At 45.4% G+C, this 26950-nt stretch overlaps 1 protein-coding gene across 7 annotated transcripts in view; it reads left to right on the forward strand.

The window, feature by feature from the left end:
• The first annotated feature begins 14991 nt into the window (after positions 1 to 14991).
• Positions 14992 to 26950, forward strand: part of SGMS1 (sphingomyelin synthase 1) — a 195888-nt gene continuing 183929 nt past the window's right edge. For all 7 annotated transcript variants that reach the window (XM_039481248.1, XM_039481259.1, XM_039481246.1 and 4 more), the window contains exon 1: positions 14992 to 15371. The gene's annotated coding sequence lies outside the window, so the exon portion shown is untranslated. The remainder of the gene's footprint in view (positions 15372 to 26950) is intronic.

A 26950-nucleotide genomic window follows, 5' to 3' on the forward strand; every position in this document is an offset into this window, starting at 1 on the left:
GCCCCGACCACTCCAGAAGAAACAGGTCAGAGCATTCCTGGGACTAGTGGGGTACTATAGGCGGTTCATTCCCCACTTCGCCACCAGGGCATGCCCATTAATGGACCTAACAAAAGCTCGGGGCCCAGACATAGTAAAATGGTCTGCTGCAGCCGAAGGTGCTTTTGTGGATCTGAGGACGGTCCTCTGTACAGACCCCGTACTAGTCGCCCCAGACTGGGGGAAGGAGTTTATCCTACAAACCGACGCCTCTGAAGTAGGGCTGGGGGCGGTGCTTTCATAAATGGTTGCAGATGACAAACACCCCGTCCTCTTCCTCAGTAGGAAGCTCGTACCTAGGGAACAGAAATACGCCGTAGTGGAGAAGGAATGCCTGGCGGTAAAATGGGCCATAGAAAGCCTCCGCTACTATCTACTTGGACGGAGGTTTACCCTTGTCATGGACCATGCCTCTTTGCAGTGGATGCACCAAAACAAGGACAAAAACGCGAGAGGTTCCTGTCGCTTCAGCCCTTCCACTTCAAAGTCCGACATAGGTCTGGAACCCAACATGGCAATGCAGATGGCCTGTCAAGATGCACTGCTTTCCGACCCAAGTAGCCCAACCCCGTACTGTTGAGCAGGGGGGCGGGATATGTGGCAAACCCAGGACAAGTGGCTACAAAGAGAAGGGTAGTAATTAGTCCCAGGGGGTTAAAAGGCCTCTCCCAATCCACTGAGGAGAGATAACCAGGGGGAAATAAGGTTCAGCTGGAACAGGGGTTACCAGGGAATTAATTAGGTTCAGCTGGCTCCAACTGCTGGAGACCTTTTTAAACTCTCCCTGGCATGGAAGCAGAGGGGAGAGTGAGAGAAGCAGGGAAGCTGCCAGCAAGTTAAGTGCAGCAAGGCTCTGAACCTTTGCAGCAAGGAAGGCTGCGCTCTGTCCCCAGAAGGGGAGTAAACAAGCACAAGGGATTGACTGAGGGAAGGATTAGCCAGACCCTGTGCTACCTAGAAGGGTTTGCTTTGCCCAAGCCTGTGTCTCCAAGGCTAAAAAGGACTGAGCCTGCCGAGGAGAAGAAGGTACTTTGCCACAATATGAAATATCAAGAAATACAGAAAATAAATAGAATGTGTTATATGCCAATTTTTTCCTAAATAAAAGACAAATTCCATGCTGGACTGTACCCTGTGCAATTCCATTGACTGCAATGGGATTGCACAAGGTATACATCAGTGCAGAATATTTTTCAATGTTTTCCATTAGGCATCCCAAACTGAGTTGTGGCCTTCCAGTTCTGGTGTAAAACATGTTCTTACTTGTCATGTAATAGATGTGTGCACTTTCAAGACTGAGTCAAAATATTACCAATCTAGGATCCTACATGTTCTCCAGGAGTGTGGCATGTAAGCAAATCTCAATATTGTAAAGTTGAAACATTAAATTTTTTTTCTTCTGTACAGTGGATGTTTGTTTTGCATGTCACATTTGGTTTGGTTTTTCTTTCTATTTGATGATGTGGGAAGGGTAGGTTGTAGAAGAACATTTCACATTTTGATCTGAATGCTCTGAAATTTATTCTCATCCAGATCTCTTCTGGGAGTGAGTTCCAGATTCATAAGCCAGTTGCCAACAAAGCTGTTGCTCGTATGCATGAGTCTCACTCTTGACGTTGCCAGCTTGATGGACCAGTAGAACGTAGCTGCCATAAAAAAAAAAATTGTTCAGCCAGGATGAAAATGTCCCCAGGTAACTTCAGTTAATGCCCGGGAGGACTCTGACCTAATACTGAAGAGAGACAGTGAAGAGAGGAAAACAGTGAGGTGATGTGTTGTTGATGAGCAGATTGCTGTATTCTGAATCAAAAGGAACTTTCTTAAAGCTATCAGAGGGGTACCCGTGTTAGTCTGGATCCGTAAAAGCAGCAAAGAGTCCTGTGGCACCTTACAGACTAACAGATGTATTGGAGCATGAGCTTTTGTGGGTGAATACCCACTTCGTTGGATACTTTCATTCCTAGCTATATTGTATTACTGTAATCAACCATGGCACTCACAAATGCAAGGATCACCATGTGTAAAGGATGATTCCCCACTCTGGCTTTTAGAGTGCAGAAGGCGAAGGCCCGCAAGGATTCTAAAAATTAATACTGGCCACTCCAGGCTGGTATTAAACTCCCAAGGTCACAGTTTCTCTCTGACCTTGGAGGAGTAGATGCTGCCACCACCCAAGTGCAAAACCCCCTGTAACTCAGGAAGGCTCACTGGGGAATTCCTCCCTGTGGGGTACCCTCAAGCCCTTTCTCCCTCCCTCCGGGGAAAAGCTGAGAAAGAAAACAAAGGAAATTAGCTGTTGCCCCAAGCTAATTAGACAACATATGCACAAACCAACTAGGACATCAAAAATCCAATCCTGTTCTTAAAAAATGGTAAATTTGCTAGATATAAAAAACCCACTTACAAAATTTAAACATCAATAATAACCTTCTTGAGGTCCAGCTTAAAGGTTACAACCAAAACAAAAAGCATTTGCACAGGGGAGTCCACAAGCCAATAAGAAACAACCCTAATCACGTATTTTTAGACATTCCCTGATTTACTTACACACCTGGGGATTCCAAATACATAGTTCTAGGTATGATCATATACCTGGCTTAAAGCGTCTCATAGAATAACTCCAGCCTTGTCCTGCTCTTTCCTGGAGAACCACAACAGACAGACAAAAATTAGTGTGTTGCTGAAGATTATAAAAGCACATCTCTAAAAAATCCTTGCATAGATATTTAGATGCACTATTCATCTTTAGCTTTAAATGCTTGGGATTTTCAGACATATAATTTTTTAAATAAATCCTTCAAAAGACCACCCTTATCTAAAATACACACGCGAGCCCGGGCTGTCGTGGGGCATAGGGGCACAAGTTTAATAATACTGCATAGGGCCCCATAAATCCCAAGGATGGCCCAGCCACAGCCCAGGCTCCATCGTGAGCCTGAATGTGTACATAGTGATTTTTAGTCCCACTACCCCAAGCCAGCTGCCCTGGGCCAGCCACGGGTGTACTGCAGGTTTTTTATCCCTGTGCAGATGTACCCAAAGGGAGCAGGTTAGGCTGCTGGGGGGAAAGCCTGAGACAGGGGCTTGTAAGTGGCAGGAAGATCCCTGAGGTGAACTGCTGTGTCTCTGAGGAAGGGAGGCAGTGTGGGGAATCCTGCTGGGGAAGAAACAATCTAGGAGGACCTGAGAATGGCCTGAGATTGACAAAATAAATTACTTATTTAGAGATTTATTTGGACTTACAGTTGGACCTTTTTGTTACTGTGGAAGGGGTTGAACTTCAAAGGGACCTGGCCAGAGGGCCAGGCCACAGAAGACTAAGATGGAGACAGGCTGTTGTGTGGCCTCTAAAGTGGTCATGCAGGAGTGTTAGAGATGAGGACCCCCTGCAACACCATGACCAGATGTGAGGGCAGGGGCGGAGAGTTATATGGGCCTGTGGTGCCCAAGCTCCAGCAATATTCAGGGCCGGAGGGCCAGGCTCCACCAATGTTCGGGGACGGGTCTCTTCCCTGGCCCCGCCTGCTGCCTCCATGTGCCTCCCTTGCAGCATGCCCTGGCCCCACCTCCTGGCCCCATGTGCCTCCCCCTTCCCTGCCTGTGCCTTGGGCAGTGGGCAGCTGCCCTGCTGCTCCCTACTGCGCTCCCTCATTGGCCGCTGCTGGCTACAACAAAGGGAGCGGTGCTGGCAGCAGGCTGAGGTGGGTGCTGCACCTGTGGAGGGAGAAGGGGAAGAGGCACACATGTAATGGCAGCCCCCCTGCCCCCCGCCCCCTGGCACCCACCAGGAGACAGACAACTCCGACTGGGCTTCCTGGAGTCTGGACCTGGGCAGCTGGGGCTTGGGTGAATGTGGGACGTGTGACACCCTGCCCCCCCACTGCCTGCAGTCACCACTCCTGCCCCAGGCTGGGCAAGGGGCAGCCCCATCCCCCACCGAACAATGACGAAAAATGTTTGCTGTCTCCTGAAGAATATCGCAAAAGAAGGGGTTACTTTTGTTTTAATTTTAGAAAATATTTGCTTTTGAAGGTTATTGATCCAAGAGTCCTTGGTTGTTTCCATATTCAAGAGTATTAATAAAGTTGATATTCTTAGTTAAATACATTTTTCTTATGCTAGTGATATTGTGCAATATAGGGAAACTGTTAAATGCTTACTGTGTCCAGTCTATTTTTACATTATTTAAAAAAATATATATCAGCTTATAAGGCAAGTGTGTGGGGGGGGTGGGGGTGGGGTGGGGTGGGGGGCGAACTTGGACCCGTTCTGGGCACCACCGAAAATTCTACAAACCTGCTGCCCCTGCGTGAGGGGGTGCCCAGGAGGTGAGGGTGCATGATAACATGGTCTTCATTGTAACCCAAGGAAGTGGCTTAGCAGGAGTTAAAGCTAGGGGTCTTCCCACACTAGTAGTTTCCTAATGTTTTGAATAGCACGCATAGGCGCCGACTTCCCCACTTTCCTGTGGGTGCTCGACCCCCACTCTGCCCCCAGGCCCACCCCCACTCCACCCTTTCCATGAGGGCCCGCCCCTGCCCCACCCCTTCCCCACCCCCATTCCAACCCCTTCCCCAAAATCCCTGCCCCGGCCCCACCTCTTCCTCTGAGCGCACCACATTCCTGCTCCTCCCCTCCCTCCTGGAGCGTGCTAATGCTGCCAAACAGCTGTTTGGTGGTGGACAGGTGGGAAGTGCTGCGAGACAGGCGGAGGAGCAGGGACGCGGCACACCCCTGGAGGGGGGGGGGAGCTTGGCTGCTGGTGGGTGCAGAGGACCCACTAATTTTTCTCTGTGGATGCTCCAGCCCTGGAGCACCTACGGAGTTGGGAACTATGATAGCACTCTTACTGTGCATGTCAACTAGCTCAGGCACCTAGGAAACCCTGGCTGCCTATCCTCAAGGTTAATATTTTGTCTGCAACCTGTTAGCTTTTCCATCAGCAGTGGCCAATCCCAAACAGCATCGCTCGCTGCAAACAATACTTTACAGAGGAGAATAATTATTAGGATTTTGTTAAATTATTATTTTTTGAGGACTTTCTTTTTCATGAAGGCTATGCCACTGTTATTGTAGCAGCACCGTCACAATGTTAGTAGGAGTTTCGCTATTTGGGACAGGAAGTCACAATAATCTGTAAAACAGTATGTTACCTCTTGACCCACATGCTGAAACCCCGGACAACAGTGCATCAGTGTTAATGCTATAGCCATGGCATGAACAAATGAAATAAAAGGATATACCCCCACATGAATTATAAAGGTTTGAAATATATTCCACTGGTCACAATAGAGCAGCCATCAATATTCTCAACAAGTCTTTCCCCAAAGATTGTGTCACCACTGAGACTTTTCTGAAAAATGCTCCACTGTTGCTCAAGCACTGGTGCAATTCAGCTAGTGCTACCTGTGATGGGTGACAGAGTGGTGGATATGTCAGTGGCCAGTATGAATTAGGGTTCTATCAGAAAGATTGGGAAACAACTGAGAAGGAAAAGTCTTTTATCTTTGAAATCCACCTAATCACTTGTTTCATATATATTCAAGATGAAGAATATGTACTGAGGAAGCAATAATAAACCTTGCTTTTTGCAGAGATTTGTTCAACATCTTCATTAATGATCTGGATGATGGGATGGATTGCATGCACCCTCAGCAAGCTCGTGAATGACTGTAAGCTGCGGGGAAAGGTAGATATGCTGGAAGGTAGGGATAGGGTCCAGCATGACCTAGACAAATTGGATGGATGGAGCTAGGCTGTTCTCAGTGGTGGCAGGTAACAGAACAAGGAGCAATGGTCCAAGCAATGGTCTTGGATTACCCTCTCAAATGGGTCCATGTAAAGCAGCCTATGTCTTTTAAGAAAATCTTGGGGGAAAAAGACATAAAGAAAAATGGATCAATGTGACAAGTGCTAATGCAGTATTGGAAATTAAATTTTCTTCTATCATGATGTCAGGTGGAAAACTCCAGAACTGATGGGAAAAGGTATAGTGAATGAGGGCTAAAATCTAACAGAGAATTTTCAGAATTCATCTTTGCACCACTGCTTGAATTACAACAGGAGACACGGCAACCAGCCCAGAAAATGATCTAGTGATGTCTCTGACAGATGTCATGGAAACCATTCCCTGCAACTATCACACTTAGTTTTGCAAACTAACTGTGCCAAGTCTCAGTAAAATCAGACCATAATTCAGTCAATTTGGAAAATTACCAAAAGGACCAAACTGAATTTAAAAGTACTTAGAAAAAATTATTCCTCAGTGACAAGACTGTTTCATCATTTGAAGCAACAAAATTCTTTGATAGCCCTGATAACTAAAACCAGGTTGGACGGAGCTACACTTTAAATTATAGGAATCTGTGCTTTGGAAGTTCAAATAGGATATTGAAAAAATGTTTGAATAGATGAATAGTGATTCAGTCAGACACTTATATTGGCCAAAAATGAGAAACTTTTCTATGGCCAAAGCTCCGGACATTGTACAAATGATATCAGGACAGACCAATTTTCATATGCCTGCCAATGTATTAGTGAATGTTGTACAATCATACAAGCATACAAGACAACTGCCTTCACATTTGCTTTCTTCCTAAAAAATTATGTAAGAGCTCCCACTTCACATGTGTGGAGGGAGGGGACGAAAAGTCAGGTCAGAGGCTTCAGGAAGGATTCTTCATCTGGTAGGATTAGGTGAGTAAGATAACTTTATGTTGGAGGTTCCAATAGGCTTTGGCACTTGGCTGAGTTGTGTTGGGAGACACAGTCACTTGTCGCAGATGTCTGCTTGATGGACTCCATCTATTTAGGCCAGCCTAAAGTCTAAACCAGTAATATATATACACTTGGTTCTTTAAAAGGGGCCAATTTCACAAAGTTGAAAACAATTATGAGCCAAATCCATTGGGAGACAAAAATTAGGGGAAAATGTGAATGGTAATTGCTTAATTTTTTTTTTTACTAAATGCCCCAAAAGCCACAGTGGTTAAAAAGCCATCCTTACTTAGAGGGAAAGTGAAGGCAGCTATCAAAAATTAATATATATATAAAATCTCTCTCTCGCAAATATTTGACTTGATACCACATGAACTTTTGATTAAGAAACTAGATCAATACAAAATCAACATGGTACACATTAAATGGATTAAATACTGGCCACGTGACAGGTGTCAACATGTAATTTTGAGTGGGGAACTATGCTCAAGCAGGTTGTTGGTTTTATACTAGTTAACATTTTTATCAATGACCTGGAACAAAAACACACAAAAAATTTTTTCAGATAATACAAAAATTGGGGGAGTGGTAAATAATCATGAGGATGGGTAACTCATAACAGTGTGATATGGATTGCTTGGGTAACTAACTGCAAGCAAACAATATACATTTTAATATGGCCAAGAGTAATGTCTTATTTTTAGGAACAAAGAATGTAGGCCATATTTACAAGAAGAAATGACTCTGAAAAGAATTTGGGGCCATGGTGAATAATTAGCTAAACATGACAACCCAAGGTGAAGCTTTGGCAAAAGGACTGACGTGATTTTTGTATGTATATTACCTTGTATTTGGCACTAGTGTAACAACTACTGGAATACTGTGTCCAGTTCTGGTGTCACAATTTAAGAAGGATGTTCTTAAATTAGAGAGGATTCAGAAAAGAGCCCCAAGAATCATTAACGGATTGGAAAACATGTGTTATACTGATAGACTCAAGGAGCTCAATCTGTTTACATGAACAAAGAGAAGATTAAGGGATGATTTGATCACAGTCTGTAAGTAGCTATATGGGGAACAAAAATTTGATAATGGTCTCTTCAGTCTAGCAGAAAGGATATAACAAGATCCAATGGCTGGAAGTTGAAGCCAGACAAATGCATATTAGAAATAAGGCATACATTTTTTAAATTACAACAATTTACTAAGGGTTGTGGTGGAGTCTCCATCACTGAAAATTTTTTTATCAAGACTGCATTTTTTCTAAAAGTCATGCTATAGTTTGAACAGGAATTAGTTCAGGGAAGTCCTATAGACTGTGTTATACAGGTCAAACTAGAAGATCACAATTGGCCTGTTCTGGCTTTATAATCCATTAATCTTCCCCTAATCAACCAGTAGCCAGATTTCCAGCCTTTCTTTTAGGCCTCCAGTTCACCACTATGCTCATTCTAGACAGTTGGCCCCTGGCAAGTTTCTCCTCTTGCCACTTGTCTGTTTCCTAGCTCCACCTCATTCCTTCAGTATCTGGCTTCCCTTACACCTCTGAATGACTATCTTAGCACCTAGCTACCTTCATGATGGGAATCAGCATAGAACCCCTTCGCATGGCAATCTGTTCAGCCCACTTTCCGAGGATGTACTCCTTGACCAAATGATCCTTTTTTTCTGGCAAGCTGTTTCATTCACCTGTGTTAGTTTGTGCACCATTCTGGGACTGCAAAAAGCACAAGACCCTATACAGGTGCTCATTCAGCATACACCATGAGCTAGTTGGGAGTACTGCTATTTCTGCTGTGGACATCTGTCTTTATAACCAATAAAATAGTACATCCTCCACCAAACTTGTCTCCTTTCTGTGGATGCTTGCTCAGGCCTTGCTTGACTCCATTGTGTCCTTCAGCCTTTTGGATTAATGGATGTCTGGAGGTGCTCTCACCCTGTAGTTAGGCAGTACTCCTGGCTGAAGGCTATTCCCAGCTGTGTCTCAGGGGCTACATTGGATCACTTTTATAGCATGAAGTCAACTGTGAATATGTCTGTTCAGTCCTCCAGGTCTCCCACCCACTTGTCTGAACATCATTTAGTTTCTGTTAGTGAATCTTTCCCTCTTCCGGCTTGTGCTTCCTCCTGGCACTTTAATGCCAAATCTTTGTAGGACCTAAATTTTATCCAGATGTTTGCTGTGTTCTGGGAGCACTGGCAGTAGCAGAAGCCTTTGTTTGAGTCCCAAAGACAATTGCTAGGATGTCGGGAAGGTCGAAATCCAGCTATTCTGCCATGAGTACATCCAGGCTGCTATTCAATCCTTTCATCATGCTATGAGTGCCTTGGATTGTATCATCATGGAACTCTATGTGGGGAACCTGGTGCAGATACACCAGACTCTTACTGAGAAGCTGCCAGCTTCTGAGGTGCTTGCTGGAGGAGGAGAAGTAGGGAGCCCTGGTTTGGGCCTGTTTCACACACCTGCATAATATCAGTGCTTCCACATGGTTTTTTATTTTGGTTTGGAGAGAGAGACCGTGGACTGCCAACAGACTCATTGTCTCTGGCTTCCTGATAATCATCTGATGGCTGCCTATGCAGAGATCCAGAAAGCAACTGTTTTCTTTTACAGTGTGCTATATTTGCCTGAAGCTGCAATGTGCTGGTGATGGAGAAGCCGTACCAGGGTTAACCCTGTCTGACTGGTGAGAAACAGTAGTGTCTGGATGCCTCTCTATCGTTACAGGAACTCTCTGTTATGGTTCAGCAGTTCTATACAGACAAGGCCTCAGGTACTGACAGGCTGTCCTCTGAATTTTTGAATGTTTCTGGCATCTTATTGGTTCAGATTTTCTTCCTGATGGAATATGTCCAAGAGAAGGAGCTGCTTCTTGTGATATCCTGGCACCCCCATATTCACCACTGTCATATAATTATGATATGTTTTGTACAAAGTATGCCTTGTGAAGTATCATTCTAAAAGTCTTGATTTGCTAGACATTAATATCTCGTTGGATTGTATGTGCTATCATTGTATGTAAAGTTATGAAGTTTGACTATGTATATGCTACTGAAACGTGTTGTGAGGTTGAGAACACCCACAAGCAGCCTTTCGGGAACAGCAATAAAAAGGCCAAACAATGTTAATGGCTTATTGAAGAAATACACACAAGCACAAGGATTACTCCAGGAACTGTGTACAATAGATAATTCTTCGAGATAGCACTGCACAATGGGAACTGTTTGACCCAGGTCACAGAAAAAGAGCTTTCCAGCAAATTGGAAGAAGATATAAAAGGGGGAAGTGACATCATGACTGGACCTCACTCCTCACACTAGAGAACACCTAAAAACACCTGAGGAACAAAGACTGAACTGGAGGAAGTGCTGGTCTCAGGCTAAAGGAATTTCTAGCATGTGTATGGAAACTTGGTGGACTCCTTGTATCATTAGCCAGGGTGGAATATTGCTAATTCAGACCCTATTGATCTAGTATTTTAGGCTTAGTTTTCATTTTTGTTTATTTGCTAAGTAATCTGCTTTGATTTGTTTGCTCTCACTTATAATCACCTAAAACCTATCTTTCTGTAGATAATAAACCTTTTTTATATTTTACCTAAAACACTGTGTGTTGTTTGAAGTACAAAGGGAAAAATCTCAGCTCAGGAACAAAAGTTGGTGCGTGTCCACTTTCCTTTGTAGAAGTGGTGGACTGCATAATAAATTCATACTAGTCAGGCTTTTGACCAGGGCAGGACGGTACAGCTCTGGGATCCTAGGCTAGGGAGCTGGAGGTGTATTTTGGCTGCAGCCTCTCTATTGTGGATTCATGAGTGGCTGGCCAGAGCATTCATGAACACAGATGGGGGTGGTCCCTGCCTGTGGATGTTGGTGTGAATGCAAGTTTGGAGGGCTTTGCAGCTTCACAGTGCAAGAGGGAACCCAGATTGGTGAGACAGAGGGCTCAGCTGTATCTCAGTTCCAGGTGGTACCCCGAGGTGGGGGGGGGAACGATCCATCACACTCCTCATCTACTGCAGGGCAGTAATCACCCTGCAGCCCAAGAAAGGGGCCCTCTGTGACTTACTGAACTGGAGATCTATTTTCCCTTTCACTATTCTGATTATAAGAGCCTAATCACAGCCTTTGAGAATCATCTGTAAAACTATCTGGCTCTTTGATATGCCTTGATCAAACATATTTTTTTCCCTAACCTCTGTATTTTTGATCACTTGTTTTTAATTCATGATATACTATGTACTGTGTCCAATTTTGTGTACCACACTTTAGGAAAGACATGGACAAACTGGAGAGAGTCCAGAGGACAGCAACAAAAATGATAAAAGTTTTAGAAAACCTGACCCCTTTGAGAAAAGGTTAAAAAAACTGGGCATATTTAGTCTTGAGAAAAGATGATAGGCTTCAAATATGCTAAGGGCTGTTAGAACATGGATGATGATTATTTATTCTGCATCTCCACTGAAAGTAAGACAAAAAGTAATGGGCTTAATCTACAGCAAGGGAGAATTAGGTTAGATATTAGGAAAAACTTTCTAACTGTAAGGGTAGTTAAGCTCTGGATAGGCTAACAAGGAAGGTTGTGGAATCCCCATAATTGGAGGTTAAGAACAGGTTGGACTGTCAGGGATGGTTTAGATTTACTTGTTCCTGCCTCAGGACAAGGGGCTGGACTTGATGACTTCTTGAGGCCTCTTCCAGCCCTACATTTCTGTGATTCTATGTTTTTATTTTCACAAACTTTTAAATCTGGATGTGGGATTTATTTCAGTGGACCAGGAGAAAACTTTTGACAGACTTGACCATGTCTATCTTTTTAAAATATTGGAAACATTTTGGATTGGGCCAGTTACTTTATATCTATATATCTATATAGACATATATATTTATTTATTGTACCATAATGTTTTAGTGTTTTAAAGATTAAAGGAGGGTCTTAGTTGCTGCTTACCAGTATATAGACATGCTCTTCAGGGGTGCCTTCTGTTTGGGATGTTATCTGCCCTGAGCCTGGAGCCATTCTTGCACCTCAAAAGAAGCCCACTGACTGTCCTGCCTTCGCCCAAGGGGCCAGATGCTTTCCTGGTTTGTCTGTCAGCCTATATTGATGACATCTCAGTTTTTATTATGTCTGAAGGTGATGTGCAGGCACTTTGCACCTGTCCAATATATGAACAGGCATCCTCTGCTCGAATCAATTGAGCAAAGAACAATTTGATCTTACTGGGATCTTGGCAGTGTAGTGGTTCCCAATTGCTGCCCTCACAATTGCAATATTGGGGGCACCTCTGGGATGAAAGTGTTGGTTTTTTATTTCTTATCTGAACAATATAGATGTGGGAGACGGCTGTGGAGGGTGCAAGGCCTCCTGCAGAAATGGTGCTGGTTCTGTACTGGACTTCCTTTTTGGGGATGGGCTTTGGTAGCCAACAACTTCATGAGCTCAATGCTGTAGCACCTACCGCTGTCTCTGGACTCTATATCAGAACTCCTGGACTGGATTCAGAGTCACATCAACCATTTTTTGGAACTGTTACATCTGGTTTCCCTCTGATTTGCTGTTCTTGCTGTTAGATTAGTGAGACGTGGTCATTGACCTGGTGAGTAGGGTGTCAGCTTTTTGCGTTTGGTCTGTTCAGTGGCTTTCTTTCTCTTGCTGGGGAGATGGGCTTTGACTCTTATTTGTTCTGCTAGGACATGGTTACTTAGCCTGGATTTATCTACATTCTACAATGGCCTTTTCAACTCCTGGTGACTCCTACAAAGTGCTCAGCCAGACAAGGCATTTTACAGTTCATGGCTCTTGGACAACACACATTTTTGTAACCCTCTTTTCCCCTCCAAGGCTGTCTCCTCCAGGAGCCGCCTTCTGCTTTTACCCAGGCTGGGTTGACCAAGCTTATCCTGCCTGATTGCTCTGGGTTGGTTGAGTTGGAGTTGGCGGCAACCATCACTATTCAGATTGGAATCTGATCTGTGTGGTTTTGGGGTAAGAGCCTCTCTGATTTACAGTCTCAACAAGCTGCTCAGTGTCTGCAGAGGGTTTTTGAGTGACTGTTCTTGCAGAGGGCACTCCTGCATTCCCTTCACAAGCTATCTTCCCTTCTGTGACCCAAGATTTCATTACAGCTGGGCAGGCTCTTATCCTCAAAGTATCTGACAGATGCTTCTTTTCCACTTATGAATAGGGCCCGCCCTTCCAAATTCACAGCCATGAAAAATGCCTCACGCAACATGAAATCCGATCTTCCCTGTGAAATCTGGTGCCCAGCTGGGGGCTCCTACCCTATGCAAGATTCTAGCTGCTAGTCCCAGCAGGGAATGTGGAGGGACAAGTCTTCCTCTTCCTGTACAGGGGCCGCACTCAGGATGGGTCAGACACACCTCTGGGAACCTTCCCTCTCTGCAGGAAGCTGCACAGCTCAAGCTGTCACTTCCCCACATGGAGAGCAGGGGCGGCTCTAGGCACCAGCAAAACAAGCTGGTGCCTAGGGCGGCCAAATCTAGGGGGCGGCAGGCTGCAACGGCGGACCTGCCGCAGTCATGCCTGCGGGAGGTCCACCGGAGCCCCGGGACGACCAGACCTGCCGCAGGCATGACTGCGGAGGGAGCGCTCGTCCCACGGCTCGGCTGGACCTCCCGCAGGCATGACTGCGGCAGCTCAAGCGGAGCCGCGGGATCCGCGGACCCTCTGCAGTCATGCCCGCGGGAGGTCCGCTGCTCCCGTGGCTCCGGGGCGCCTCCCGCGCATGACTGCTTGGGGCGGCCAAAACTGTAGAGCCGCCCCTGATGGAGAGGCTACAGTTCAGCCTGTCACAAACAGCCACACACACACAAACCCCACACAGAGAGGCTGTGGCTCGAGCTGACACATACACCCCCCCACCCGCGTGGAAAGGCCGTGGCTCCAGCTATCAGTCCTCCATGCTGCTGGGAAAACTGGACATATGGTAACCCCCCCCATATCCTGTGATCCTCACTTCTGCAGTGCTGCTGGCTGTGGCACTGGCTTTAGAGAAACAACAAGGAGTCCGGTGACACCTTAAAGACTAACAGATTTATTTGGGCATAAGCTCTCGTGGGTAAAAAACCCCACTTCGTTAGATACAAGAAGAAGTTGCATCTGAAGAAGTGAGGTTTTTTACCCACGAAAGCTATGCCCAAATAAATCTGTTAGTCTTTAAGGTGCCACCGGACTCCTTGTTGTTTTTGTGGATACAGACTAACACGCTGCCCCCTGATACTTGGCTTTAGAGAGGCAGCTGGCCAGCTCAGAAGGCAGCACCTCTGCTAGCAGCAAGGCAGAAGTAAGGGTGGCAATCCCATGACCCCCTTACAATAGGCTTGGGACTCCCCCTCCCCATGGTTACAACACTACTGTGAAGTGTCAGATGTAAACATCTAAAAAGGTGAAATTGACTATTTTAAAAAAACCCTGGCTGTGAAATTGACCGAAATGGACCTTGAAGTTGGTAGGGCCCTACTTAAGAACAAGAAGCAGCTCTATGGGTTCTGTATCAAGATGCGGCATTATGCTGCCCAATCTGATCTCCCCACACTTCCTGGATACATTAGTCCCTGAGTGACTCCATGTCCCTAAGCACTTGGGTGACTTGGCAGTGGTGAGTCTTGCTTCTTAGCAATTGCTTTGTGAGCCACATCACCTGAGGGGGAGTGTAGGCCCCACGCCTTCTGTTTGGCCTCTGCTATGGCCTTTCATTTTCTCCTCCATTGTCCGTGTTTGATTCCTCTTTGATTTTTTACAGCAGCTTCCCAACGGTTTTAGTCTGGGTTTTTGCAAGTCCCTGTTAATTCTGAGAGTGAGATACAGCACTCGCATGTGGCCTGTTTCCTGCCTGGGCAATTTTTTTACTGGGTCAGGCCAAACTGGCCTTTTTGACGGCAGGGGCAGCCGGGTGTGATGCGTTGGTGCTGTTCTGTGCACTGCCTGTCCCCCGGCCTACACCTTTTATAACTTGTAGCCTGGCCGCCTTGTGGTTCATCGGTGCGTTCGCAGTGTATTGGGTGAACTTGACGGGGGTGACGCCTGGGCTGTGTTTATCTTTAGTTACAGATGCTGCGTTTACACTGCAATACATGATATCAAATAACACTTTGTATATGTTTTATATGCTTCCTTCTGGAGTTTACACGTCATGTTTCTCAGGCCCACAGAGGCATGAAGGCGCAGACATCCTCCCCAGCTCGCTTGTTCTGCAGTCCCCGCCCCGTCCAGGGCCCGTGTGTGCGGGGCCGGGCTGCCGGCGGCGTGGGCAGATCTCAAGGGGCCGTGGGGCTCCCCCTCCTGCGTGCGGGCCGCTGCCGGGTCCCCCCGGGGGCCGCGGAGCCCGCCGGACCGGCGGCTAATGGCAGCTGCGCAGGATGACACGGGCCCATCACGTGGGTGAGCCCTCCCCGCCCCTCGCCGTACGGGACCCACGGGCCGCTGCCGCCGCCGCCCAGGGGACTCCGCCAGCGGCCGTGCCGTGAGCCACAGCTCAGAGGGTCCTGCAACCGCACGGAGCCTCAGCGACCCGTGCCCAGCACCCCGACGCCCATCAGCGCTGGGCTTCCGCTGCAGGAGGCGGCCCGGCCCGGCCCGCAGCCCGGTGAGTGCCAGGAGCCAGCCGGCCTGATCCTGCCCAGGGCGCCGTGCCCGGAGGCAGCCCCCGTCCCTGGAACCCGGCTGCGCCCTCGAGAGCCCAGCGAGCGGCGCGGGGCGAGCCGGGGGCAGAGGGGCGGGCAGCGGGCTGGGGCTGGGGCGGGCAGCGAGCCGGGACTCGGTCGGGGGAGACGGGGGCGGGCAGCGAGCCGGGGCTGGTGGTTAGCGAGCTGAGTTGGGGGGCAGGTAGTTAGCGAGCCGGGACTGTGTGGGGATGGTTGTGGTGCTGGGGCATTATCGCGCTGGGGTGGGTGAGGGGTTAGTGGCCAGGGCGGGAGGTAAAGGTAGGGTGTTGGGTGGTTTTGGGGCCAGGGAGGCTAATGGCTTTTTAGGGTGGGGAGGGTGTCAGTGTTCCAGGACAGGGTGGGGACAGTCAGGGAGTGTGTGTGCGGGGAAGGAATGGGGTTGCTGACTGGATTAAGTGTTGTAATGTGGCGGTGTCTGGGAGGCTGGAGGTTTAGTGTGCCAGATCACAAGGTAGCTGATGAGGGAGTTGTGATCTAGTGAAGGATATACTGGTGCTGGCAGAGGTTAGTGAGCTAGGGAAGAGCTAGTTTGCCATTGGGATTGGGGCATAGTGCCACAGTGGAGAGGCAGCTGCTGAGGGAGAGGGTTAGTGTGCCAAGTTGGATGGGGGCACCCAGGTGATGGATGAAGGGGCTTAGAGTGCCCAGGTGAGGGTTGCTGCTGGAATTGGTGTGTTTAGAGAAATAGGGTAATGAATGTGGCCCTGTTGGTTTTAAATGTTGTAATGTCTGGAACCCCTCATTGCAACAAGGGGGAATGATCTTGTCACTATCCTTTCTACTGTCAAAAGGTAGTTTTAGGATTTTATGGACATTATTTTCAGTGATGGAAGTGGCCCAGTGATGTGTTTTGAGTTACAACCTGGGGCTGACAAGCAGCTGCAGTCACAAGTTCTGAATTCTTGAGGGAGGGAGGGTGTGAGTGAGTGAGTGATGGAGAATGGCATCTCTTTAGGCCAGAGCTGTTGGTTACATCTCTGCTTTCACCGGGGAGCAGTGAAATGGGTATAGTTAACCTAGACGTTTGTGGTATGAAATTCCAGGCTGAGTTGGAAATTAAGCAATAGGTACGAAATTCTCTTTTGTGAATGCTTCCAGATTTTCTCCTCCCTACAACCCCAGAGCTATGAGAAATGAAGGAGGCAGCAGTAATGAACAGATTCCTCCCTGGCGCTTAGGTAGATTGATTTTGTTTCTAGGTGGTTATTTGAGGCACAGTTGCAGGGAGGCTGCCTATTTGTGTGAGGGAGGCCTGGACTGAAGAATCCTGGTGTTGCTTCCTCTGACTCAGCAGTCCTAGCTCAAAGACTCATGGATTGTAGCCCAACCAGCCAAGAACTCCCCAGAAAGGGTGATCTGTTTACAATAGCCCTTCTAAGGACTAGACTGGAGTCAAATTATAAAGACCTCATCTGAATTCCCATCTTTTATACAAAAAGGCTAATTTTTGTTTCCTATGTGACTGGGGAGGCCTGTACTGAAGAGCCCTGGTGTTGCTTCCACTGAGCCAGCAGTCCTAGCTGAAGACTCATGGATTTGTGTGTGGGGGTGTTACAGGGCTGCGGATGGTTAATGTGCTTTGTGGTATCGTGCTGGGGTGGGCGGGGCTTAGTGAGCTAGGGCAGGTGATGGTTAGTGCTAGGGGTGCGTTACTGGACCACAGATATGGGTTAGTATGCTGGAAACTTCAGGTTTCCAGTTTCTGTTGTTAGGAGAAGTATATGGAGACACAGACACCCCAACCCCCAAAAAGTTTTAACATTGACTTAAATATTCTACCTTATTGCATTTTAAAATTATAAATGGAAGTATGGCCCTGAAATTACAGGGCTTTCTGGTGTGCACAGTTTATAAATAAGGAGAACAACTGTATAACCATTGTAAAGAATGACAGGTGTATACTTTCTTTTTTTGTGTGGAAAGGGATAGTCTCATCTCAAATTTGGCTTCAGATGTGAGTTTTGTAAAACAATACTTCTCTATTGCTCTTGGAGCTTTTGTCATGTCTTCCTGGAATCTAGATTGAAAAATAGATTTTTTTCAAACAAATAAGCACTGCGTTGTAGGGTTCATAATCCCAGCGTAGAACAAAGCCTGGATCCTGCATTGACTATAGTAGACGTTGGTAGCTCTCAGCACCTTGCAGAATCAGACCCAGTTGTATTAGAAGCTGAACGTGAAACTGACCCGTTTATATATCTGGGCAGAAAGATATTCAAAAAGTCTACAAAAATCTTGTAATTCGAAGGTGGTATTGTAACAAATAAAGACAATTAAAAATAGTATGAAACTGACATTATGCTCCTTAAAGTTTTTGGGTGTTGCTTATAAAACTAGTGATCTAAGAGAAGAAATACCACTCAGAAACACAGAACTAGCCTTTCAAATTTATCACTGGGACCTGTATACATCTCCCAGTTAGCCCATAAAACTTTGCTTGCTGAATGAAGGGCCAAATTTTGCTTATTTTTGTAGGTAGTGTCTTTATGATGTATTTATATTATAGTAGCTTGTAGAGGAACCAACCAAGATGGAAGTCTGCTGTTTGCTAGGTGTTGTCATCACCATCATCATCATGTTCCTATTACACTTCTGGCGTTTAGGACAGTGATGAAGCTACTCCACTACTGTCTGTTTCTGACAAGTCTTTCAATGGTTCCCCAGCCGTGCCCAAGGTTTTTCAGCTCGAGTTCCACAGCACTTCGCCATGTTGTTTTCAGGTGGCCTCATTTCAGCTTGCCTTCAGGTGTCCATCTTATTGCTGCTCTGGTGATAGAATCGGTTTCCATCCGAAGCACATGACCATGATCCATCTCCAACGCCTCCTGGCAGTGATGGTGCTCAGATCCTCATGGTTGCACTGTGTCAATAGAACTTGGTTTGAGTTTGTTCTGGGCCAAAAGATATGGAGGATTTTTCTGAGGCAGGTTGAATGGAATGAAGACAGTTTGGACATATTATACTTTCTCATTCCCCAGCATTCTGCACTATAAAATAGTGTTGAAAGCAGGGTGGATTTGATTTAAATCACTAGTCAGGAAGATTCTATTTAATCATGGATTTCTACATAAAAGTGCATTCTTGTTGGTTGTTATAACCTTAATACATATTCTTCACAACTCAGAGATAGGTATAGGTTTCATTTTTAGAAGATACACACTATACATTTTTAAAGTGATTTATTTTGAAAACTTTTCAGATTAGTTTTACAGCTATATCAGAAAATGAATGATTGGTTATTTCATTTACCAAAGGTAATTGAAGCAGATATTTATGAAGTAATTTGGAGGTGAACTGTCTCCCATTCAACAGGTTAATCATTAATATTTGGAGGATTTTCTTGCCATGCTGTATTAGGAGGAGAACATCACCAGACAGACATTTAAATTGTTTTATTTAACTAAAATAACGTTATATATTCTGGATTTTTTTCTTCAATAGCAAATATATTATATTTTAACAAAACAAGCATATTAATATTTGAATGTAGTTAAACATTCAAGTCTTTTGAAATCAGGTTTGTTTTTGTTAAAATTGTTTTTAACTAAAATAGTTAAATATTATTTTTTTTAAGAAACAAAAATTAAATCGACTATGTCAGCCAGGTCAACATGAGAAACTTAAAATATTGGCTTCTGCAGCTAATTTAGTCATCTTCACCTTCATTTTCCTGTTTGTTCATAATCTGGAAAAGAAAAAGAAGCTTTCCTGCTTTTTCAGGTTCCAAACGATTTCTCAATTTGGAATGAATTAGTCCAAAGGAAGAAAATAGTCTTTCTACGGCGGCAGAAGAAAGTACTGCTGCTAAAAGTGAGATTATCACTTCAGCAGTCTCTGAATCCAAGTGCTTAAGTGACTTCCACCAGTTCTGGAAGTCACTTAAGCACTTGGATTCAGAGACTGCTGAAGTGGTAATCTCACTTTAGTCTGACTTTCTTTAAAATATCATCAGCAAACATATATTTCTTGAATGGTTCACCCTTAGCTCTGAAGTTTATTATAGCTGGCATTATGGAGGGATGATTGCTGGATGTCCATGTCATAGACAACTCCTCTTCTTCAGCAGTTAAAGTTTGACCCTGGTACTGAGTATTGAGAATATTTGCAAGAAAATGAGCTGGCAATAGTGCTTGTCTCGTTTGTTTTTTTTAATGCTTGTAATTTAACTCTGTCATTGCATATTTCTCTTTTTAAGATCTCACTCAGTTCCTTCCAAATTTCAAAAGTGTCAGCAATAAAACAGCTATTTTCCTGCATTTTGTTCAAGGCTATAGAAATAGGCTTCAAGGTACTCGGCATGTGTTCAACATTTCTCTTAAGCCCAATGTTGAGAACTTGGGCTGTGATGGTGCCATCTATTTTTTCACGATTTTGTTCACAAACTATCATCAGATTAGGCCAGTTCTTGATATAGTGCTCAAAACAGTCCACTACTGAGTTCGATCGCATGTCTTGTGGGTGAGTTAGCTTGGTTCCTCCCACTTTTTTCAGAGTAGCTGCTGCAAAGTGGTTGTTATGGAAGTATTTTGCAATTTCAAGAACGTTAGGCTTTATTTCTGGAATACTGAAGTCTTTGGCTAGGAGGTACATGAAATGAGCACGCAACCGTATGTTATTAGCTTGGATTCTCTTCTAAATAATTTCTTCTCATCTTGGGTACATTTGCAGCATTGTTTGTGACCAAGCTGCGTACTAGACATTTGAATTTTTTTTCATAGTTTGTTATAGCTTTTACTGCTACTCCTTGTAAGCAAGTATTCTGCTGTGTGTGCATTTCCTGATGTATCAATTGTTTCTGTAAGGAAGACTTTCCCTTCTTCTGTGGTCACACAAGCGCATATAACAGGATCATTGTGGACATTGCTCCACTCATCAAGACTCAGGTTAACAATTTTACCCTCTAGACCTTTTGCACACTGCTCGATTTCTCTTTCATACACTTTATCCAGCAATTTGCCTGCGACATCTGCTCTGTTGTGTGGACTGTATCCTGGTCTTAATGACTGAACCATGTTAATGAAGTGTGGGTTCTCAATCATACAGAAAGGAGAGTTCTTTGTATAAACAAACCAGGCAATTTTTTAATTAATTACCACTTTTTGTAATCTGCTGGTTCTTATCACAAACTTATCTATGGTTGTTTCTGGATGATGGGAGATTTTTTTTCTTTTTCCCACAGATATTATGGCTATATTACATACACGATGTGACTGAAACACTATCATTGGCAGATAACTCTGAAACTATAGAAGATGATGGTCTTGAAGGTGGCTAGTCTTCAGAATCCTGTATGTTGAGGACAGAGTCTCCTAAACAAAATAAGTCAATGCAGTTATTTAATTATTACCAAACTGCTCATTTAGTATTACTCATTGCATTCACTGACACTCAGTACTACCTTAAAGGTGACATTGTAAAAGAAAGATCTGCCTATTTCAGCTATTTTTTTATCACAACTGCATCTAAAATTGTTACCATAGAGTAACAACTATATTTTTTTCTCAAACATGAGAATTCAAGAATAGTCCAGAGGAAGACAGGCAGTCCTTAAGAAAGAAGTACGAAATAAAAAAGATTACCAACCTGAAGATCCTGCATGTTCAGACGTGTTCCTTTCATCCTCTTCAATGTATCTGCCTCCTGTGAAGGAACACTTCTCATGATGGTGTTTCATTCTGGCAACCAGGCTTTGCATTTTTTTGTTGCATTGTTTGCATTTTGCATGCATGCCTGTCTTACCCACAGGTAGAGGAACTTCAGTAAAATATTCCCAAACAGGGTCTCTTTTACAGCCTGCTGCCATTATTGTTTTTCCTTCTAGTGAGAGAATGGTATGGTAGATCTCAAATCAATGAAGGTTACACTCAGAAAGACTTCAAGACGTCTGGAATATGCTGCTCAAATAGTTTCACTTTTGTTTCTACTGGCTGCCCCTCCCTTCTCACATTTATCTCAAGACTGCTTCTCCTTGTCCAGATCTATTTCACCCCCAACAATCTTCTATTAATTGAACTTTTTGAAACTTTGCACTTTTAGTGAGAGGTAAGAGATTGACTGACTGTGTACACAAATTTGCAGAGGCACAATAGAGTTGAGGTCTGTTATTTTTCACCTCTATTTATTTATTTATTTAAAACATTTTTGCTGTTAACAAGCATGTTATCTCTGGAGACAAATCTACAGTTTGAGAACTGCAAAACTAAGCATCTCTGATGGTATCTTCTAGACTGAGCACTGCGTCCCATTGGGAGGGTAGAAAGTTTAACCTAAATAATCTATACAGAAGCCCCTGGAACCCCGTAAGATTGGGTCCCCAAACCATGAACTATTGAAACTCATATACAAAATTTTTCTTAAACATTACATGACTATATTGTCTTATACTATAGAGTTAAAATTTATAATCCCTATTCCATGATGAGATATCTTTGAGCGATAATGTATCTTAATTAAAACTATAGATAGGTGTTTTTCTAAAAAAGCGTTTTATCAGAAACATCCGATTTATATTAAAAAAAATTCAATTTCTAAATTTGTTAAAAAAAAATTGATTATTGTCCACCCTGGTTGAAAGTATGCAGCTCTGATAGATCTTGAGGTTGTTTTTTGTGTTGTATTTGATGATTTCCAGATTGAATGTAAGCTCCTGAAGGTGTTCCTGGCTTTATTGATTTTTGTTGAGGATGTCCTGGCTCGTTCCACCGTCCTGGCTGATGGTGCTGCCCAAGTATGTGAATGTTTCTACATTGGTGAGAACATAATCCTCTATCCGTGATGGTGAGGCAATATTAAAGGTCATGATATCTGTCTTATTGCGGTTGATTTTCAGTCCAATTTGCTGGCTGAATGCAGGTGTTGTAATAGACAGTCCCTGCCTCAAGGAGTTTACAATCTAAATGAACAAGACAAGTAAAGAATGGGAGAAAAGAGGTGGTACTGTCACTGTTTTGTTTGATGGAGAACTGCCATGATGATGAGTTACATAGGGATTGTGACTTGCATGGAATCACTTGCCAGATCTGGAAATTGGACCTACATATTCTGAGTCCCAGTGCAGTGCCTTAACCTCAAGACCATCCTTTCTCTCAGATTGACTGGCATCAATATATCGGCCTGCATCAACAGAGTTCCTAGAAGTTGCCTCAAATCTGTTGAGGCCTTTGAGTCCTGAGTAGGTGAAAATGATGATTGTTAGTTTTCTTTATAATAATTTGAAAATTACAAAAAAAGGAACTGATCCTTCACAATTGAAGTCAGTGAGAGTTTTGCCATTGATCTCCGTAGACTGGATCCTGTGTTTAGGGTTGCCAGTTTTCCAGTTTCTCAAAACTGGACCCTACAAAACGGACCCTGCCCCCAATCAAAGGCTCACCTCACTATAAAGAGAAGAGGGAGATTGAAGGGGACTATGTCTCTCCTGCTCCGTCCATCAGTGGCTCTAAGGCAAAGAGTTTGAAGGGAGTGATGGGGGCAGGAAGCAGGGGGAGAGGGAGGAGCTTCCTGCAGCTGGGGAGGTTCCCAGAGGTGGGTCTGACCCGTCCCTGAGAGCAGCCCGTGCAGAGGAAGAGGAAGTGTCTCTCCCCAGGCCAGCTGGGACTAGCACCTGAGGCACCTCTAGCTCTGCCCCTCCCTAGCTCTGGGCCCAGTACTTTTGGGTTAAAGAGGCCTTGGGCTGAGGCAACAATGGAATTGTGATAACTAGACTTTTGGTGTCCAGTCAGTACTTCTGACCGGAGACTGTGTAGGCCCCCTTAAAACTGGACACCTGGCAGCCCTATCTGTCTTAGAGTGACCTTGATTTTTGTCTTCTGGATTGAAATTATGTATGCTTTTCATGCATATTATATCTCTATGGATTTACAGGGCCGCCCAGAGGGGGGGGGCAAGAGGGGCAATTTGCCCCAGGCCCCGAGCTCCACAGGGGCCCCCACAAGAGTTTTTCGGGGTCCCTCACTCGCTCCGGGGGGCCCGGAAAACTCTTGCGGGGCCGGGCGCAGGAGCTTCTTCGCTCCCGGTTTTCGCCGGCGGGGGGGGGTGTCTTTCCGCCCCGGAGCGGAAGGACCCCCCCCACCGGTGAATTACCGCCGAAGACGGAGCGGGACCGAAGTTCAGCTCGGTCTTCGGCGGTAATTCGGCGGAGGGGGGCCCTTCCGTTCCGGGACCCGCCGCCGAAGTGCCCCAAAGACCCGCGGTGGGGGCCCCCCTGCCGCCGAAGACCGGGCTGTGCTTCGGCGGCGGGTCCCGCTCCGGCGGTAATTCGGCGGCGGGGGGGCCCCCGCCGCGGGTCTTTGGGCACTTCGGCGGCGGGTCCCGGAACGGAAGGGCCCCCCGCCGCCGAAGACCCCGGGCCCCCGGAATCCTCTGGGCGGCCCTGTGGATTTAGTACACCTCTACCCCGATATAACACGGTCCTCTGAAGACAAAAAAATCTCACCGCGTTATAGGTGAGACTGCGTTATATTGAACTTGCTTTGGCCCTCCCTGTTCCGTGTTCCCTGACCGCCCCCTCCAGAGACTCCTGTCCCTAATCACCCCCAGGACCCCACCCCCTACCCAACCCCCCTGCTCCCTGTCCCCTGACTGCTCTGACCCCTATCCACACCCCTCCACCCCCTGACAGGCACTCACCAGCAGCGGCGGGAAGCGGAGCAGCCCGGCCCCAGCCCAGTCCACTCCATCACCTCCCAGCCGCAGTGCTCCGCTTCCCGCTGCCGGTGAGTGCGGGGAGGTTGGGGAAAGGACGCCCCCCTCACTCACCTGCGGCGGGAAGTGGAGCGACACGGCCCCAGCCTGCTCCGCTTTCCTTGCCTTGGCCCCAGCCATGTTGCTGGGGGGCGGGGGAGAAGGTCCTGCACTCACCTGCGGCGGGAAGCGGAGCGCCACGGCTGGGAGCCGGCAGAATGGAGCTGGCTGGGGCCGGGCTGCTCCGCTTCCCACCACTGGTGAGTGCGGGGAGGTTTGGGAAAGGATGGCCCCCATACTCACCTGTGGCGGGAAGCATACTTCCGCTGCTGCCTGTGAGTGTGGGGGGGGATCACTTCCCTCAAGCCCCCTCCTCCGAGCGACATGGCTGGGGCTGGAGCGAGAGAATCAGAGCTGGCTGCTCCCGGCCCCCCGCTAATCTCCCGGGCCACTCTGGGGCTGCAGGTTCCTCCAAAGTGCCCCCCCACCTCCTGCCTCCCAGACCCTGGGGTGGGGGAGCTCCTGACTGCCCCCGAGACCCTCTGCCCCTTATCCAACCCCTTGGCACCGGCATGGCCCGGCACCCATAACACGCTGCTCAGAGCAACATTTCAGAGCTTTACTGTGTTGTATGCGAACCCACTTTATGTTGGGGTAGAGTTGTAATTAGAAATTGGAGAGAACATACAAAAATCTTATTTGGTTGAAAGTACAAGATAAAGACTTAAGTTTTGTATTCAAAAGACTATATCTGAAGTGACTCCATTGAGGTCTAAGGCCTGGTCTACACTAAGGGGGGAGGTCGAACTAAGGTACACGAATAGCGTAGCTGAACTCTAACTACCTTAGTTCGAAGTACTCACCTGTCCAGACGCCGCGGGATCGAAGTCTGCGGCTCCCCCGTCGACTTCGCCACCGCCGTTCACGGTGGTGGAGTTCCGGAGTCGACGGGAGTGCGTTCGGAGTTCGATATATCACGTCTAGATCTAGATTAGATGCTATATATCGAACTCCGAGAAGTCGAACGCTAGCCGCCGACCCGGACGGTAAGTATAGACGTATCCTAAGAGTTTACTGGAGGTTTGTGTGTGTAACAGAATGAAACTTGGCCCAGAACTTTTTCAAACTGGATTTATAATGTATACAACAAATTATGGTTCCAGGCTGCTTGTATTGTGTGCTTTGTTGTTTTTCCCCTTAGTGCCCTAGAAGCAGTGTGGAACTGTATATGTTTTCATTAGTTTTAATTTTTAATCAATACCTATTGCATATAAGGAAATGGAATATATAAATTAAATTAAAAACTGTATTGTAGAAGTTAAATATTTAATTTAGAAGTTTAACTGTAAATTAAAAATTTAGCATGACTGAGATTTACACTTTATTTTCAAACTTTATAATTGCCCTCTTCATTATTTGCACATACACAGACACACGTACACTGAGATTTTCTTTGTGAATGTGTTGAAAACAAACATGCAACTGTTAGTGATCAGCCTTCACTTAACAATTAGTACCGGTATGAAGTATGACAGCTATTTCACATTCTAAATATGACTTCATTGGGACCTTTCACCAACATATGTTGGGCTAATGTATATATCACATTATCAGTATGTGGTATCTATACTATATATGCTAATATGCATTGAGTAAAACAGTATTAATATAATATTAGGAGTTACATAGCCTAAATTGGCCTATGTCTTTTTCTAATCTGCTAAGTATGCCATACCACATTGCCTTAGCTGAAGTAAGTTTTGGCTTAGGTAGATAGGAAAACTGTTAGTAAACACTTACACGTTGCGATCCTATAGCAACTGATAGGGAGTTAAATGCTCAGAAGCTAGTCCTGGTATGTCCCAAAGGACAAGATATGACTGTTCTATGCTGGTACAAACCAAAAAGGTGCCTTCATGTTCCCTGGTACCTGGAATGTGTGTGTTCAGAACAAAGAGATTAAGGGTGCACCATGGTACCAAAATAACAAGTTAGAAAGTTGATTGGTTAAATGTAACTTCAGATGTTGTACACAGTCCCCCTTTGCTTGTAGACAGGTAGGATATAAAAAGATGGCTTTAGCAGTGTAACTTTGGGAGCACACCTTTCCTGTAAGGTGAAGGTGAAAATGCTGCACAAGGTATTATATTGAACCTTTTCGATGTGCTATATTATTATTATTCATTTTTAGCAATAAGCCTCACTGATATTGGTTATTTGGTCTCTTAAATATATTTCAGAATGAACCAATGTGTGGTCAAACAACTGGCCATGTGATTTAACAGGGACTGCCTATGGAGTCTGGTCCTAAGGAATCTTGGAGACATCTATGTGGTAGCAATTGGTGAATAAAGACTTTTTTTATGGGAATCACTGTATATCTTGTAAAATACCTATTAAAACAATCCAGGGGATTTTTCCCTTCAGATTATACTTATTAGGGTAAATCATTCTGGGTTGTAAAATCTTGATAAGCCCATTTAAAAATGCTAGATAAGTTGCTTGATATGGTGAATATTGGTTCTCTTCTAATAACTCTTAGCATGATACTTGTTTGGTTGAAAAGGATTGTTTGGCTCCATACGAGCCATATTATGTAGTCATGTTTTTGAGGTCTCACAATGGAGTTGGCCTAAATTTTGTGGCTATCACAACTAATGCTCATCTGAACACATAACATTAGCATACACAAAGCATTATCCTTTGTCAGAGAACTCTTTGCGCAAAGACCAGTACATTAAGATGAGACTGTCCATTTTGGTTAAATCTGTTCATTTCTTCCTGTCCTCTGCCTGTTCCTTTTCATTTGTCTCTGGAA

The sequence above is a fragment of the Mauremys reevesii genome, linkage group 7 (genome assembly GCF_016161935.1).
Source record: "Mauremys reevesii isolate NIE-2019 linkage group 7, ASM1616193v1, whole genome shotgun sequence".
NCBI classification, from domain to species: domain Eukaryota; kingdom Metazoa; phylum Chordata; order Testudines; family Geoemydidae; genus Mauremys; species Mauremys reevesii.